The 13,381-nt window shown below is 36.0% G+C and overlaps 1 long non-coding RNA gene across 1 annotated transcript; it reads left to right on the forward strand.

Annotated features, from left to right (window-relative positions):
- The first annotated feature begins 2,552 nt into the window (after window positions 1-2,552).
- LOC142045315 (uncharacterized) lies at window positions 2,553-11,354 on the forward strand. Its single transcript, XR_012654562.1, has 4 exons — window positions 2,553-2,907; window positions 9,104-9,152; window positions 10,096-10,234; window positions 11,065-11,354. It is a non-coding gene; the product is annotated as an uncharacterized LOC142045315 (long non-coding RNA).
- Window positions 11,355-13,381: the final 2,027 nt, after the last annotated feature.

Below are 13,381 nucleotides of genomic sequence, written 5' to 3' on the forward strand. Positions count from 1 at the left end.
GATAGAGTTTTCAATATCATTACTAAATATATCAAATGTGCACTATAAATTTATAAAAGTTTTCTTTTTAAATCACCATTCCTCACTGCTCCAGCTTCTCTTTGATAACTGTAGTTCAACTGAATTCAAATTCCACCAACCCTAACTCAGAAAGCTCACAAGTATACACTGGAATGTTACATAATTGGATTAGCAAGAAGAGAAGCAAATTTCCATTTGTAGATTCAGTGAAAGAGCTCTGGTTTATCTCTCTCTTGTGACTATTACCTATTGTCCACAGAAACATACTAACATTCAAATTTCAAACACATACTAAATGATCTCCCAAGTGATTCAAAGCCCAGGAGCTGGCCCAGCGAAATTGGCACATAATGCCTAAACTTGACATAGCTGCATTTCAGCCCCCCTAAAAATAGGCAGCATATTTCTAATTTGAGTTATTTGCATAGAGCTACTCAGTTCCCATTAGCATACACAGTGGGACATGCACATTATCATCCATATTCTGAACACCCTCTTGGGTGAAGGGAACATCACAGGGCCCAGGGGCACCAGGAACTTGCAGCTGCAGTGGAGGTCTGTGTGTCATACACCCATAGCATCATTTAACACTGACTTAAGAGCTTACACTTTCTTTGTAACTTTTTTCTCATGATGCTGTGTTTGCATTATTCTCAAATTCTCCATTCAACTTTTATCTTTCTTCTACTTTTTTCTCTGGAATTTTCTAATTTATTTTTTGCTTCTCTTATCCTAACAATGTCTGTCTGTCTGTATCATTGTCTATTTGTTTGCCTTCAAGAATGCTGCTTAAATATTGCTGCAATTTGTGAGGTTTATTAAGCACAACTAACACTGAGTTCTTTGCAAGACTGGCTGCACTGGAGCCTTGTCCAGTACTTAATATCCAGGGACTTATATAAAAAATTAATTGTACTTCATTTTAATTTTAGTCTCAGACTTGAGGCACATCATACTTGGAAAACTGACATGTAGAGAAAACACAGAGCAGCAGGTTGGCAGTTCTTGCAATGTGTAACTCTCATTTTTGTCTTGGATTTTTTTTTTTTTTTAAGAGATTAAAACCAGGCCAAATATAGATACAATTAAATTATAATCAGTTGATTTTACAAATTATTTCCAGCCCTGGAAAACTTTCAAAGCATTTTTTACATGTAACAAAATTCTTGGAATCTTACATATAGATCGCAGAATTTGCAAACTTTCTTGTGGTATTTATATCTCATGGCCCTTTTAACACATTGCAGTAATACAGCTGGCAAGTTTTCAGAGCCTGCAAAAACTCATATTTCATGCATAATCATTTATATCAGGACTTGGGACATCTGCAACAGCAAAAATATTAATGCCATGTCTCCTATTTTCATCTCAATTTTCTTTAATGAAATACCCTTATCTAGCTCTTCCCTTTGTCAAGGTACACTTTGTTCCTGCTTCACCTTTGAAATTTGTGAATGTTAAGTTTTGGAAAGAACTATCGTCTTCGAAAATCAACATATATTTGTGTTAAACTATTACATGATTCTAACCGCTAAAGTCTATGTAATCCACTTGTTACATTTGTTACAGATGCATTCTGAAGTGTATCAATCCACTTCTTTTTCTATAACTTACAGAAGGTCATACTATATTTATAATGCTTGCAGTCTGAAAGCATTATGTTATGACCACTAGTTGGAGACGACAGACACTCCTAACAGAGAGATGGCCAGTATGTAAATGTTCAGGTCACCTTCAGCTATATCACAACAGCAAAAATCTAGAGATCCTTCAAGAAAAGAGTCCTGCCCGTACCATATATGAAAAAAAACCTAGAAACTTTTGAGGCATGTCCCATGCAAATCTTGGTGCATGAGGTACTATCTATTCAGATAGTCTTTGAGATAGTGAAGATGTTTCAAGCAAGCCTTGAACTGCAGCAATAAATCTGCTGTATTATGGTTCATATAACTATTACAGTAAATTAGGGTTTTCTTAAATATTAGCATTACACTGCACATCGCTAGCTGACAGAAGTCATAATCAAGATTTTCTTTTTCACTTAAATATTTAGTTGACAGAAGGTTTGAATAATCACATGCTAAGTCATCTGAATTTTTTCCACAAATTTTTACTGACACCAAAATGTGGTGGTTTTTTTTCTCTCGGCCCCACCAGCTTCTTAAGGATCCCTGACATATTTCTAGTAGCTTGAATAACACATGCATTATTACCCAAATAGAGGAATTTCAACTGATATCCACCAGGAATTTCCAACTTTCCTTCACTTATTATCAACTCTGCCAATAGAGTGTAACATTACACATATGCATTTGCACGTGCATATACATGCAGAGACACAGAGTATCTGCTGTGTTAGGTAATATGAGCCTGCACATCTTCAGTGTCCATGTCTCTGAAAATGACCCTGAAAAAGTAAGCTAAGCCCATCCCTGTTTCTATATATAAAACTGTTTGTTTAATTGGTGGGCTGCACCAAGAATAAATAATGAGGTAATTCTGAAGATCATTCCCAGAACAATCAGCTAGGATTGTTTCTGCAAGTCAGAGCTATCTCCTCTCCTTTGTCTTGTTTGTTGTTTTGTTTTGTTTTTTTAATGGTTTCATTGTCTGAAGGTGAACAGCTTTTATCTAAATGCAATTTTAGGAACAGTACAATTTTTCAAGAATGAAGCATTCTGCACATAAGTGAGGTTTTGGAGTGTTTGTTTACTGAATGTAAAAATTGTTACAAGTTCAAATCCTAAAACTGGATCAAGGATTCTAACCAGATTGGAGATCTTCCTTCCATGCAAAAAAAAAAAAAAAAAAAAAAAAAAAAAAAGAAGGAAAAAGCTTTCAAGTACTCTGTCAATTAGGGAAGACTACCATCAGATTTTTTCCAAGGTATTGTACAGATCTTATTTACCTTGAGTAACAACAGTTTAAACTGGGAACTTAACTGTAAATTTTATCTCGGAAAAAAAGATTTTAAAAGACTTAAACAGGTATAGTAATTACTTTTTTAACTTTTTTTTTAACTCTTTAGCTGTAACAGGTTAGAAAGGCTTGATAATAATACAAAAAAAATCCCTTCTGTTTTTGCTCTTATTATATTTTGCTTTGTTTCTTCTAACATGTCAGCAGTATACATGGCTCCTCTATGTCTCGGTTTGTGCACTAAAAAATAGATGAGGTAAAAAGTAGCATGCAAAGTTCAGAGTTAAGTCAAATTACTGCACAGTAATGGGGTAGGCTTGCTCACAGGCTTGCTGGTGATTTCTTATACTAATACAATAACTCTTTTATAATGACTATGGACATAAATGGAACCCATGTAACTTGACCCGTTGTGGTTGAAAGAATACAACCTCTAGACAAATACCAAACAGACCCTGTAAGGAGAGTACTGTGCCTGTTCGATAGACTATAAAATTAAGAGCTTAATTCTGTCATGCACTTGGTGATGTATTTAATCTCACAAATAGGCAGCCAGAAAAACTAAAGGCAAAGGGATATGCCCAAGCTGACAAAACAAATCTATGATGAAGTGTGAAATTGAAATTAGCCACTGACTCATAGGTCAGTTTATACCTTAAAAGTCTTATCTTTCATATCCCTCCATATGCTTTTTCACTTCTGAGATGCTGTTATTTATTACCAGTTTAAGGTAAAAGTCTTAATTTCAGTAACTCAAACTCTGAGTAGCATACACTGAAGTTTCACTTGATTCGTAGGACTGATTCACCCTAAGCCAGTCTCAGCCACATGCAGAAATGTTCTGCCACCTGCAGTATAGCTTTGGGACGCAGTATGACACCTATGCTATGGCACTAACTCACCAATAAAACCTTTCCAGAAGCCAGCTTCATCTTACCTTCTGGGTTGCCTCTAACTACCCTGTAGAGAGAAAGCCTGGGGATTAAGTGGTAGCATAAAGTCAAGAACTAAGAAGTTACTGTTTTGCTGCTAGACTTTTTCAGTTCAAGTCCTTGTTCAAAGAGTGAGTTTCAAATACTACAGAGAAATTTAGGCTGGCAGGCAGGACCCAGCTCAGACCTACAAAATCTGGATTTCTAAGCAACTATAATTAGCCTGACCCTTATTGTTAGGGTTACACTGCTTAAACCAGCAGATTCCACAATAGCATCAGGGCCAAATCAGTTATGATCTCATTTTATTTATCTAAAAGGCTCATGTGGACTTAATTTGCTATTTTGTGTTAAGAAATAATGAATAAGTAGAAAGGATTATGAACACATGTTTGGCCTAGAGAGGAAGAGAGAATGCAGCCATAACTTCAATTTTGAAATGTCTTATTTCATCATAAGCTTAACTTCCAAAGCTGAGATGGGGATTTTGGTACATAATGCCTCATTTTCTACTAATCGCATCTTAACTGAACATCCAAACTTTCAACTTGGAAGCTCAAATTAGCAGCTATATGATGGTGGTTTTTTCCAAATGTGTGTAGATGCCAACTGGAGGATCTAGGCATCTTCTAAGTACTGTATAAAATAGATTGAAATAGAAATGATAACTCTTCAATCAACTTCAGCCAAAGAAGAGGGGAAACTGTGGCGAAGAAATGGTTATGCAACCCAGGAAAGAAGAGGAGAGACTTGAGTCTTTTCAGCAGAGGAGACCTGTGTCCTATTGCCTCTTCTTACAATAACACTTTTGTTTTACCTCTTTGCATTTGAGAACGCGTAAAAACCTATGCTTACTGCACTAGCCATCTACTATTTAATTATTTAGCAGTCCTTATAATGTACCTTTTTAGGAGTGAAAAGTCTTTCTTCAAATGCAGGCAAATAATCCATACACCAGACTAATTTATTCTAACTGTTAAAGAAAAAAAAAAAAAAAAGGCAAGAAAATAAATTCAAATGCCAGTAAACAAGATTATTAGCAAATAAAATAAACACTAAATGAGATATTCAATTATTTACAAATCAGCAGCTTAGATTCTAGCTCTATTTCATTTTATGAGTGCATTATAAGAGTAATCTACCTAAGAATTAGTATTTCCCAGGCCTTTTTCGTTTCTTGTAAAGGTTAAACTTACTGCTGTACCTGTGCTTATTAACATCTGCTCTGCCTCTCAAGCTATCTGTTAACATGGGGAGAGCACAATTGCTAACTGAAGGATATCCCATACATACCCAAAACGAATTCATTTATATTAAAATAGCATTCAAATATCTAAATAGTTTCCAAACATAGTATACATAGCTAAGACTCACTGTACCCATTACATGTAGCAAGCAATATCACTCTGCAATGTACTCATATATCGGACTACTTGCTAACCAAGACTATCACAATTTTTATAATTACAAATGCACCTTAGTTCCCAATTAGTGCTATGCAAAAGAGATCTAAAATTCTTAATATGGGCCTGCACAATCTCTAGAACAACATGGGCTTCTTTTCCTCATTGGAACCCATATTTGATCACGAATAGCTCACAACACTGTACACTAATTGTCCGTGTCTCCACACCACATATGGTTCAGAAAGACTGTAAGGTACAAACTGGTGGAGTCTGGGAATACATCGTCTAGTCTTCCCTACACATGCACTTTTTTGTCCAGTGTCAGAGAAATAGTATCAGGTAAGTCAGATGTCTGGTCCTCTGCAGCATGGCTATTCATATGTTCATTGACTATAAAGTCATAATATGCACTTTCATAACTCTACTTTTCATTCTGAATCTCTTAAAATAGAACCATGTAGCAGATATCTGTACAGATTGCACTTCTTTCTAACGGCACTTTTTTGTAACTCTGTAAAGCATACAATCACCTGCCTCTGCTACATGAGATTATTATGCTAATTAGAAAAATAAAAAAGAAAACTTGAGGACACGTGTATGCATTCTTTTAATGGCATGTAATTATGTATATCTTTCATGTAATTATGGCATGTAATGTAAAGTATATCTTTCTTACAAATCAGATAGCAAGATGATCTTTTTTAAAGTGCATTCTTTCAGAAAATTTAAATATTCATTACTTTTATTAGTGCCTATTTACATATTGGTAAATGCTGTTCTACTTTCTTTTATAAAAAGGATTATCCTGTTTGTTTAAATGGATTTATATGCCACTGAGGCATACAATGAGGGAGGTAGTAACTTCTACGCTTTGAAAACTCAAGTCTTGAAACATGCTTTTATTAAGTAATAAGCATAATCAATATACAATGACAGTCTTTACAAAAAAACTTCTTATAATTTGCTGGTTTATCCCTAATCAATATCTTGAATAATTCACCCTGAAGTTTTCTCTGCTCTGTATGTACAGAAAATCAGTATCCTTACTTGAAGGCACCTTGCTTTAGGGCTAAGAAGAAACAAAGAAAAATGTAACTTTTGTAAATAACTCCCATGCTATGTTGTGTCAAAACTACATTTTAAAAGTTGAAATTCACCCAGTGAAGAGTACAAACATCCCATCAAAGACTTTTTACCACCTGTCAGGCAAGATTTCATCTGGTGGCATATACCAGTTAAATATGAACGCAAATCACTGCTTCATTAACTAGTTATGCAAATAAATAGTCGGGTATGAGGTCCTTATATTTTAAGCCTACCAAATTGATTAATGACTTGGTCAACATAAGTCTTGGTTCACACAGAAAGCGTCTGCAGATAAATCAAACACTACTTGCCAATTTATAATATCATATTTATGCTTCCACCCTGTGCATGCTGAATGATGGCAGTGGCAAGTGAATCAAATGGGAACTTTACAGCTTCCCAAACACCACAATCTGAGAATACTTAATTTGAAAAATTTATTTTATAAATATTGCTATCTGGGATCTGATTAATTTCCTAAGGAAAATCAAACTTAGAAACAAAAGCAACCCTCTGCTTTTTGAAAGCACGAAAAAGACTTATGAAGTCAAACTGTTGGCGAACTAGGTGTGAGAAGAAGTTGCAGAGGAGTTACAGCAAGGGTTGGTGGTGAATGGTGCTAGCTGAGATGGAAGTGTGTGCTTAATAAAACAACCATCTACAGAAACTGCAGTCTGTGGTGTCCTTCCTTCCTTTCTAGGACACCTTTGTGTCCTATTCCATATGGATCAGTACACATTATGTACAGTACAGTGGGACAGAGAACTGAAGAAGCCTGAGCTAGAGCTCTGCAGCTGAATCACAGCTGCATCAGCATGAATACGGGTGATAATAAAACTGGGTTACATGGCTGAGCCAGTCACACAGTCCTAATCCCAAGGAACAAGCAGAACAGGGACATGAAAAGGATGGTGCTTAAAAGGTAGGATGAACATGAATAATTAATTTTCAGGGCGTGCAAAATTATGTCATCACCTTCACATTTTCCCCATCTGTTGCTAAGCAGCATTCTTTAGTCACAAGCTTTGACTTACAAAATGAAGAGCAGCCTCCGCATGTTTTGCTATTTTTACATTTTAAACAAGCTTTCATTATAACTATATTTCAAAATGGTCTAGAACAAAATAAGATGAGCACTGAGATATCTCCATCCCTTGGGAAAAGGTCTCAGTTACTACCCGGGACAAGTAGCCCATGGACTCTCCAGGCTCCAATGAGGAACTAGGCAAGCCTCCATCTCCCATGTACCAAAGTAAGTGCTTTCTGCCTCTCAGGTCTGAGCTTTACATAAGAAATTGAACTTGCATCACGGAAAAGGCAAGAGTATCATACATTTGGACTTGTATATTCATCATCAGTTTCAATCTGCATAAACAAAATCCCAGAATTTTTCCCATGGTGGTGGTGAATTAATTGTATTAATTTTTTCTATCTGTACTAAGGATGTTGTTCCAATGATCAAATACCCATTCGATGCTCCGGGCATTCTGACAAAAATTAAAATTAAATCAGCTACCTCTCTGTGTGAGAAATTATCTCATTTAATTAGAAGTAAAGAGCTGGCTGCCAATGTTCCAAAACTAATACCAAGCATCCCCTCTGCAAACACCCTTTCCTCAAATGCTTTGATGCGTGACCCGAAATTTCAGAAATCCTCATTCTTGAAGACCAAGAGAAACAATTGACAAAGAGTTCAGGATCTTTCACAAACTGTGGGCTACTAATAACCCACACTTAGCCCCCATATGTCTGCAATTTAAACACACTACACTGGCAACTCGGTTAAACAAAATGAGTAATCATTTTAAAGTGCAAATTGACCATCAGCTCCATCTTCTTTGATATTCATGAAATGAACAAATCGTAAAGTAGAATAACATTGGCGGTCCTGTGGAGTACATGGCCTGGAGCAGAAGACACCTTCCAATGAAAGAAAAGACATATTCAATAGTTAAAGCAGGTCTTTTCCTTCATTTCTACAGAAAAGGCAGAAGGTTTTTGCAAGGTCTGCTAAACTGGCACCAAGGTGATAAATTACACTCTTTTCTTGCTAGTCTCTACTGGATAGCAGTAAATAAGACTACAGCTACCATCACTAGGGCTTCTTTTTTGTTTGGTTGGGGTTTTTTCCCACTGGCTGAGACTGACTAGAGATTCTGGAGTCCCCTGCCGAACCACAGAACATATCTTCAGCTCTCTAGAAAAACATTTCCCAAGGGGATATCCTGAAAGCTTCCCAAGTCTCCTTGGCTAACTGTAGCAGCCTTTAGAGCCACACAGCTAATAACTGCTTCTCATACAGCCACTGGCCCAAATCCACACAAATTAAGTCTACAACTTTCCATGTCCCTTCAGATGCCTCAGCGCTCACAGAAGCAACAATTCTACCTGGCCCCATCATCTACCTATGCCCCCAAACTTTGAGCAGCTGCATCATTCTGCCACTGTTTAGGCCACCACTGTTTTGGCAAGGAGTATTGCCTACTGAAGAAGACTTTTGTTTCATATATATTAATACATCAGCAAAATAGCTTTAACAACCTGGTCATTTATATTCACCTACTGCCTGGGAATAGCTGTGGACCTACACCTCACATCTACATGAGAATATGTCCCAAGACAAATTTTTTGCAGTAGCAAGAGTCAACAGAGCCTTTCTCCCTCTTTTTGGTATACCTGGAGGAAAGAGCAGCAGAGACCGTTTTTTTAATCTTTGTTCACCTTTTTTTTCCCCACCAGCTGCTGAGTAAAAGGACAGAATGCAGGCAACAAAACCTGCAGCCTACAGGTAGGCAGACTCCTGTTGTCAACTCAATCTCATCCCTCCAAGCCTCCAGTTTCTGCAAAACTGCAAGACTATGGCTGAGACATGAAAGAACAGTAGTCTCTGGCATGCTTCCCGTTGCTTAAAGAAACAGGCAGATGAGGAATAAAGAGGCATGAGGAGGCTGCAGAAATGGAATACACACGTGTTCAAAGGTGGGGCTGCATCTACACAAGAGGAAAAACAGGCAGAAAAGTCTAATGCAGGCAAAATGGGCTGATACAGGGGATACAGGTATCCCATAGGAAGAAATAACCAAAAAAAAGGGAAGTTATTAGGAGGATTAGAGGAAAAAAAGAATGGAAAGATCTGGATAAACTATATATCCAGACTATGTGTACAGCTGACAGATTGTAACAAACCATTTTTGATGAGCCATACTTGAGTCTTGGTTTCTGTTTTTGAGGAGGTAACATGTAACATTCATAGAGCAAATCAAAAACTAAAAATTCAGTTCAAAAAATATATGAAATAGCTGTGCATGGTAATATTTCAAACACTACAGATACACCTTCCATTCAGGTACTACAGAAAAAGCTAGCTACAGAAAAACTGCCTGTTTTCAGAAACATAGATATTTAATGAAGGTTTGCTTTTAATGTTTGCTGGTTGGTTTGCTTGCTCTTTAATCTGGAGAAAGTAAAAACATAGGTTCTAAGCTTTAATCTTAGCATCATTAACATTCAACCATCAAACACAAATGAAAAAACAGAATTTAAATGCCATTAATAAATACCTATTTCTTGTGACAGACTATTCAAGCTTCAGTGCAAGACTAAATTTACAATTAATATAAGTAACTGTTGTTTGTTACTGCTACAACCTGATGTAGCAACAGCCAATATTAATGAGTTATAATTATTTTCTCAGATATAACCCTAAGTGTAATATTGTTTTCTTTTACAAGAACCCACCAATGACCTCCAATGAGCTCCATTCAATAGGGTCAGCATGACTACAGTTGGCAATGGACAATAAAACTGTTTGCAGGATCACTGCTTCCGGACATTGAGTCCCCTCTGTATAATCACTGGGCTAAACCCACTGTAAGTTTCTCTAGAGAATACAAAAAAATTATGGCAGAGATAAGGTCAGTCTACTGTTTCTATAACGTGGCTGTTTCAAATTAATAATGGTTTACATACTTATTTAACCTACTAATTTAGCCAGTCATCCGGAGGGAGGTTTTTGTAATTTTTTTTCCTTAGCTATTATGCTGATGCTGTCTTTTTCAATTTCCTCGTCATACAGAAATAAGACCTGGTACTGTGGTTTACGCTAAAAGTCCATCTAGACCAGCATCCTCCCTCCAAGAGCAGCCACAATGGGAGGCTTCACATAAACATTCCCATCCTTTGTTTCCTGTCGAACTGAAGGAGTTGTTCCTCCGTGACAGAACCACCCCTTTTTAACCATGCTGCCATTTTGTAAGAGCCTCTGCAACAGGAGTGTTAAAAGCTTATTCAAATCCAAATAACACTGTATCAACAAGCCATCTTAGCCACTTCCCCCTCAGTTATTTGAAATAACTCAGAAAGACCTTTGGAGAAACCTCTTTGTAGAAAGGAGTCGTTTTTACATTGCATAGGATGTTTTGTCAATCTTATTTTGATCTCAGGCCCTTAAGGAATATATTGGAATATAATAATTACTATTTATATGACACTAACAGAAGCCATAGTTCTCATCCTAGTTTCAAAATAGCTTGCTCAAATGTAAGCTAACTGCAATACTATTCTGTAATCCTGCAAGTTACATGGCAAAATTGTGATATTTACTCAATGAATTCTACCAAGAAATGAAATATCCCCCGTCAAATACATAGTTGACACAGCTTTGGGAGCCAAGGCTAATTATTGCATTTATTTTTTTGCAGGTGGTCCCAAATCTTTGAGGATATAGCCTGCCTAAAACGATGAAAGAGCACAGACAACAGATATTTGCAAAAGCTAAGATATTCCCTACTTAAGGACCTACTCAAAGAAATAGAAATAGGGATTTATCTCTCTGGAAAGTGAAAATAAGGTAACCACATCTACAATGTTACTAGAAAGCTTCCTCTATATCTTCCTTTTCCCTCTAGCTTGGACATGATCAAAATTTCCTAACAAGCAATTTCTGTAGTCATATTCTGTATTTTAACCTCTCTTGAGCTTCAGCATTAATTGTTCTTTTGTGCACTGTGGATACCCCATAGATATGCTGGAAAAACTGGAACTACTTTCTGACAAAAATACCTGGAGCAGTGAATAAGTATTACAAAATGCTTTTCTCAGCATTTGAATTCTAATAATGTGTAATTAAACCTCTTAAAGGTTAACCATTCAATAAACATTCATGTTGAGCAAAAACCCTCACACCCTATATACTAATTGCAACCTGAACAGAAAAAAACCAAGGTGATTCACTGGTGCTCCGGGATAAAGGCAGATTTACAGAAATTCTCTGAAATGCTTAATTTTAATCTCATGTCCAGAAATTGATTTTATGTATACAAATATATTATTTTCAGTGCTTCAATGAAGGTATATTTCCAACACGTTCTAAAGCAGCATTTTAAAAATTCTCAACAGTTTCAAGACATTCTCATGCCCATAAATAACAAAAAATAAATAAAAATTCTTACATTTAATGTAATTCATTTACATGGCATTTCTGTTTGTAGAGAGCTGTAACTGTATGATACACTTCATCTGAGTGGATGCTAATTGTGGTTGGCAAGGTAACCTATGAATAAAAGCTTGTCTCTGAAATAGCATAAATTTGGCTATGTTTTAAATGAAGTACTTCAGTTATTTATGTTAGCAGATACAGGCTTCAAGTGCTTTCTTGAGAAGGATGTTACAAATGAACATCACAATGCCTGAAGATTAGGATAACCAAAAAAACACTACTTGAAAATGTACGCTAACATTTTTTTAAATTCTTTGCTAGAGTTTACACAGAATGTGGTTTTATTGAGGGGTGTATATGAATCTCCTCCCCAGAAAGCTAGTGTGATTCTTGTATATAGTTACCAAGTACTTATGTATCAGAAAATGAAAAACAGACTAAAAGACCTGCGGAATACAGGCACTAAGAGACAATCTTTCTATAAACAATAGTAGAAAGTTACTGATAATTAGTCAATCGGATGCACTGGTTATTGTATTAACAGCAGTGAAATTCCATGTTCACATGAAGCTATATATACAGGCAGGAGTGACAGCAAGATACTCTTAATATTTCTGGACAACAGGGTCTTCTCTTTATCAACCCATATATGGACTTGCTGGTCTAGAAGACATATAATAAACTCTCTCTTTTCTAATATGCTTGAGAAAATAACTGATGGAAAGCTTTTGGAAAAAAATTCAAATGACTTTGAGGTGTCATATGTAAGATTTTTACAGATACATCTCAGACAAGTACATTGATGATTTTACTACTACTACTGCTTGTGTTTGATACAACTCTGACATTTAAACCCACACAAAACTGTATGGGTGAATTTGATAATTATTGTATTAATTTAAAATGAATTACAGAATATTTCTATTTTATGTTTTAAATAATGAATTGCCTGTCTTTATTAGCAAATCTGAACACAGCATTTACATCTCTAGAACAATCAAACTCTTTATATAAAGCCTCTACTAGAATTGAAAAGCATCTGTAGTTTCTGAATAATTTCTAAAAAAATTTTTGCATTGTTTCATTAAATAAACAATCCTTTCCTAAAACATACAGCTTACAACTGCATGGTGAAACACATATTTGTTATAAATCACAACAAATATTTTTATTTGTGCATTAATTTGGATATTAAAATACTGGTATTGTGACATTTGTCTGTTTTCCATGGTTAGCAGTTTCTAACAGCAGGACACTAGTTTGTCAGCAACAGAGGCAGAGTTAGGTCAATGTTTTCAAACAGCAGCATTACTCTAGCAGTTAAAGTTACTGTACCTCTGTTTCTTATGCTTACTTCTATTGTAAGAAAGGGAATTTAGAGTTCATTGTTATTCTTGGAGGCAAATGCCGAGTGCTCTAGTTGAACTTTTCTGTAATAAGAAGGAAGTGGTGTACATGTTCATGCCCAAGACAGGAAAGGTGGTGCTCAAAAGACAAGAGCTATTGTGTGGAGCTGGACAATTTCCATAGAGTGATTTTATGGGAAAAACTGTTTTTAAGTAGTTATTCACTGCTTTAAA

Source organism: Buteo buteo, chromosome 27, assembly GCF_964188355.1.
Source record: "Buteo buteo chromosome 27, bButBut1.hap1.1, whole genome shotgun sequence".
Classification (NCBI taxonomy): domain Eukaryota; kingdom Metazoa; phylum Chordata; class Aves; order Accipitriformes; family Accipitridae; genus Buteo; species Buteo buteo.